This window comes from Rhipicephalus microplus, unplaced genomic scaffold (assembly GCF_043290135.1).
Source record: "Rhipicephalus microplus isolate Deutch F79 unplaced genomic scaffold, USDA_Rmic scaffold_36, whole genome shotgun sequence".
Taxonomy (NCBI): Eukaryota; Metazoa; Arthropoda; class Arachnida; order Ixodida; family Ixodidae; genus Rhipicephalus; species Rhipicephalus microplus.
This window is the reverse complement of record NW_027464609.1, coordinates 3,598,714-3,604,713: the sequence shown is the minus strand read 5'-3', so window position 1 is coordinate 3,604,713 and position 6,000 is coordinate 3,598,714.

Sequence of the window (6,000 nt, the reverse complement as noted above, 5' to 3'; positions counted from 1 at the left end):
GTTGCTGGTTTTAGTTTCCCCTACGGGGGCTTGGGGACGTTCTTCGTTCGTTGTTGCTGCGGTTCGGTGACGTGAAGCGTGGAGATGGCGGTGATGGAGAACGGCTGGACAAGTACTCTGTATGGCGCAAGTAGTTTTCGATTGCCGGAGGTCGTTGTCCAGGGCGTGGCCGTGGTGCCTGAGATGAGAAGCCATGCAGTCCCATCCGCCTGTAGGGGCAGTGTCGAAGAATGTGGCCGGCCTCACCGCAGTAAAAGCATAGGGGACGGTCGTCGGGAGTTCTCCAGGTGTCGCATTTTCTTTGGCTCGGGCGTCTCTCATATGTAGGGTGGGCGGGTAAGGGCGGACGGCTACTTGGGGCTGCAGCGTACCGTCGAGGACTGGGCTCGTTTCGTCGGGGTGGCCTAGTGTTCACTGCAGCGGCGTAAGTCATTGCTTCGGCCTCTGTTCGAGTCATCGCTGATGAAGAGCCAAGCGCCTGCTGGACTTCATCACGCACTATGTCCAAGAGAGATGCTCCTTGGGGGGGCTGGGGGGTAGGAGGTAGCAATCGGCGTAGTTCTTCCTTAACCACTTCTCGAATAGCTTCCCGCAGATCGTTGGTGGTTAGCCCACCTCGAATCGGTTCCGAGTAGAGCGAGCTGAGCTGAAATGGGCGGTTGTATTGCCGAGTCCGGGCGTCCAGGGTCCTTTCTATGGTGCGCGCTTCTTCAGTAAATTCGGCGACTGTTTTAGGAGGGTTCCTTACGAGACCGGCGAAAAGCGACTCCTTCATCCTTCGCATAAGGTATCCGACCTTTTTGTCTTCGGTCATGTCTTGGTCCGCTCGCCTAAAAAGACGTTTCATTTCTTCGACGTACACGTTTAGGGTCTCATTGGGCTGTTGGGTCCTCGATTCTAGCAGCAGCTGGGCCCTTTCTTTTCGCATGATGCTGGTGAAGGTCCTGAGCAACTCATTCTTCAGAAATTTCCAGGTGGTCAGTGTGGTCTCATGGTTTTCATACCACGTTTTGGCGGGGCCGTCCAGGGAAAAATAAACGTATCGCAGCTTCATTTCTTCATCCCACCTGTTTATGGTAGCCACGCGCTCGAATTGGTCGAGCCATTCTTCTGGGTCTTCAGCGGCATAACCATGGAAATTTGGGGCACCCGCGGCTGCTTCAGCATGACAGGGGTAGGTGATTGCGGGGTGCTCATGGTGGCTGTGGAAGCGTCATTTCGTGGTCGCGTGGGGTCCGGTAGCGGTCCCAGCTCAGGTGGCAGGTTTCGGAGGCGGCGACTGCTTCGAGTATCTGTGTCTTCAGCGTGCTCGTTCATACACCACACCTCCACCAGATGTCACGTAAGAGTGAGGGTAGCCCGAATACAGGAGACCGGGAGGTTAGTAGAAATAGAAGGAGATCCGTTTATTTGGTGGACTTGCACTCACTAAAGTAAAACAGACACACCGGCCTAGCGGGAGGCGAACAGAGCGTTCGACGGCCGTCGGGTAACCGAAAATGTCCCACTGGAACGCGAAGCGCGTTCGACGGCCGTCGGGTAACAGAAATGTCCCACTAGAACGCAAGGCGCGTTCGACGGCCGTCGGGTAACAGAAATGTCACACTGGAACGCAAGGCGCGTTCACCATCCGAGATACAGTCGTCGTAGCGTCTGGCGCTATCTCGTTATCAACGAATGGTCGACGTGCGGGCCATGATCTTCGCAGATGAGTCGCGGTGCATCCTGGACCACGATAAGGCCGCGTGCCGGCAGTATCGGCATACGCAACACTATCCGCAATACGCCTCGCGGCAATATGTTTACAAAAGACGCCATAGTTGAAGTCTCTGGGAATTTTGACCATGTGGAGTTCTTTAACGTGCACCTAAAAAATAAATTTAGGTGCACGTTTAAGTGCACGTTATAATAAATTTAGGTGAACGGGCGTCTCAACGCCCGCGCACTCCGCATGCGGGCGTCGAGAGTTGGCTCTCGACGCCCGCATGCGGAGTGCGCGGACAAGGTATAAAAACTATATTTTACTCGCGGTGGCTGCTTAGGCCATAAAAGCAGGGAGCGAGCGAGCGCCTACAGACCGGCTGTGATCTACCACCATTTCGTTATATTGTTCCCTTCACAATTGATCAGGTAATCGTGTATGTACCCAAATTAATACTGCCAAACCATCTGATATTGCTGTCCCGATTCATCTTGTTGGCATCACTTAAAGGAGTACTGAGACAAATTTTCAATATTTAGGAATTGTTGTTCTATAGAAGACGATTGGTTTCAAGAAAATAGTTAGTGTTGCGTGGGAAAGCATAGCATATGTTTTTAACACCTCTACTTTTAAAAGACACTGTCAATTTTGATATGAAGTGGGTGGCTTCTCTGTGATATGACAAGGCAGTGTGACATTGCAGAAACTTGGCAATTTGCTACGTACTAATGGCAGAAATGCGATCTGCTCGTGGTACATTTAAACCATGAGTGCATTGTCCCTATTGACCATGACAGTGATTTCTGTGATTCAGGCTGCATGGAAATTCCGTTTGCAAACTCGGGGGAACCTTGTTGACGCATCATGATATTGTCCACTCCATTGCTTGCCAATACGTTGGAACAAAAACTTTAAAGTCAAAGTAACAATCTCATGCACGCTGGCTGACTATTGTGTGGCAAGTGGTAATACTGCTTGCATACCGAGGAAACTAAAAATGTCCCTTTTGCGATGTCTCAAAATTGTCTCGGTACAGCTTTTAAAGACATTAAAACCAAAAAAATTTTTCGCGTATTAGTCAACTACAATTAATCTATCCAGGAAATACCACCCTTACCACGAAACGACGCTTGGTAATTGAGATAACGCACCAAAAGAAAATGTGGGTGGAGATGGTCGCTTGATCTTTTCGCACGAAACCAGGTGACATCATAATATTCAAACACGTGTACTGGGTCTTATGTAAATATTGATTCATCAAAATTAAGTACACTGTTATCTGTCGGTGTGATGATCCTAAGATACGAAATTTCCGAAATAATCATCAAGCCAATGTTGCGAAAATACAATTCATTTTACAAATTTGAGCATCACAAAATAACAATAAACTTCATCCCTGATATTTTCTTCGCTGAAAATGAACTTCTGGCTTGAGAGGTCTTGGTGTGCAGCGTGTCAGTCTAAACTGAGACATTAGTTCTCTTTAGTGTACCTTCAAGAAAATATTGCCAACTGCTGGTGTAACACGAGTCACTGCAAACACTGCTTTGAAGCAATTTTTGATTTTATTGAAGTACAACATGAGAGGTTCACTGGCATTTTAGTCCTATCACTTCATTGAACTCGGCCTTGTCGTTGACCCTCGTGTTCAAGCGACTTAACAGCAGTCATGTGTTCTTTTTAGGGCATGACATAGCATTATTATGATCCGTTTCTTGTGCCCAATGCAGGGGCTATCGTGATATTTCTGCGGCAGAATGATCCGAAGACATGCAGTGAATTTAGCTTAGATGTTGAAGACCTGCACTACCATGAAATCGGGTTACTTAGTGACAGATTTTTTATGTTTTTTCTCTTGCTGGAGAATCGTCAATATAAAGGCAAATGAAGAATGGCAGAACGTTCATAGAACATTCCCTCGCACTACGGAGTGTTCTACTGATGCCAATTTTCAATACAAATGGTTCTATTTAGTTGGGGAGGTGAGGTGGGGCAAATGACTCTACGTCGTGTAGGCAGCTTTGTGACAATGTTGTTTTTGGCTGTGTATGATTGAGAAAAAGGCTAGCACAAAGTTACACAATGAAAAGTTCATTTGAGTTATCTACAACTGTTTTCTGTTCTAGCAACCTCACAGTTGTATGAAAATTTATTCATACATGTGCCTCCGCAATCAAGATGTTTTACCTCAAAGATACCTTGTTTTGCTCTATTGGTGTTTGGCTGGAAATGAAACGAGTATATTATGTAACAAACGGCATTGTAATTTTTTTTTGTCTGGCCCACTGAGCGTTGAGTTGTGAACTTCAAGACTAACAAAGTTTCCATGCGTCCGTCGATTTAACCACCACCAGCAAACTTTATCTGGTGCGTGTAGTGAACAAAACGATAGGCAGGTAGTCTTTTTTTTTGTAAACGGTTGCGTGTAAAGGAAAGGTGAATTGCCCACAACACTTGTGCAGGCCACGTTCATACGCCTCTGGGCTGTCTAAAAGATACTCTTGCGGTAAAAACTCGATGCTGAAGTGCCTCTGCTTAACTTAATTTGTGCAAAAGACAGGGTTCTTGTTACAAAGGAGCAGATTACTCAAAGCTTAGCTTTATGGAGCCAGCCAATTCAGTAGGCGTTTTTCTCACTTGCTGCTGTGGCTAAGTAACATCGGAATTTGTGCATTGCTAGAGAAGTGTCAAATCTGTTCGACGTTTACTTGTTGTTTAGTTCACTTAACACGCAGTTTCAGTTTTCTCGCTTCCCTGTGTCGGCCTAAATTTAACATGTCTGTTAATGTATGTCTGTATGTTAACATGGATAATTGCTAGGCTTTAATGTGCCAACAAGATATCATTGTGAGGTACGCTGTAGTGTGCGTACCAAGATTGTGACTGCTTGGGGTTCTCCAATGCGCACATATCTTTTGGCTCGCGGGTGTTCTTTTTATATTTCGTCCCCATCTAAATGTAGCCGTTATTGTCGGAAATCCATCCCGCGCTATCAACCATACGACGGCGACACCACCCGTGCTATGCTGTCACAGTCGTTTGACTAATCAACAAACAAACGACAAGTACATGCATTCCGCAGACAGGGTGTACATATGCCGCCAGAAAAAGTGATGCTGCAGCCACTACTTATTCGTTTTTTTACTACAGAAGTGCGCAGTGTAGTATCGTCGCTGCACAGGCATATAAGCCAGTACTACCATAGCAAAAAATTCCAACCAGGAAATGATAACGAGGAAGTTGCCACCACTGCACAACACTGTCTCTTCGATGCCACATGCATATATGCAGTCCGCTTTGCAGAGCTCCTCTCTGTTTTCAAGTGTTATTTATGTGAGAGTAGCCTTCTGACAGTTTTTTTTAAACCACAGTACAGTATTACTGGCGCAATTGCTTTTAGAGCTTTTCGTTCCAAAATGAAGCATGGTAGCGCCACAAGTACGTTCTCTCTCTGCAGCCGGTCCGCAAATGGCTGTATGTGTCGCAAGTTTCTGTCAAGTACTGCTTTTTGGTGAGCTACCTATCCAGTCCTGGTCTCCTATAAAACGAATACTTCAGATCAATGCAAGTCTCTAAAATCGCATGAAATTTCGGAGCTTTATTTTATGCGAAAAGAACAACATAGGAAACCACATCAGCACATCTTTCATAGCCTTTGGAGATACCATTTTAAAATTGGTACAGGAGCCTTGCAATAATCCACAAGTGCCAGTGCTGAAATTGGGTTAGCATAGATTCTTTTATCTTGTGTTGTCTATCTGGTGGTCTGTCATCCTCTTGTGCAGTATTAGCTGACGTGTGCCGAAGAATAATCCAGAGTTGAAAGTTCGTGCAGTCGTGTGTCTTGTTGTCCTGTTATAAATTTATACAGCCATAGGCTATAGCTGCAGACTAGTTCACCTGGCTTGCAACCCTGTAAATCATGTGTAGAAATCATGAAAGACCTGGTGTCTATTCGTCAATTAGTCAAACAAGCTTGTTTTAATCAACTTTAATTGAAACCTATTCCTGAATATTTTGGTCTGTGGCAGATAATATTTTGGTCTGCGGCAGATTTTTTTTGCACAATGACTGTTGAAGTATTTGTTCATTTTATTCTATAATGGCCACATGGCATTTGATCTGGATAGTACATTATAACATCTACTGTCATTGTTGTTCATTGTTTTTGCTTGCATATATGTTACACTGCAGTGCTTAGAACTTATCTTGAGTTGTTTATTTCTATTTACGTATGCAGGTGTCTCAAAAAGCACAGCGTTTCATCAAGACGCGGCTGTTGAAGTTTGTTGGCCTTT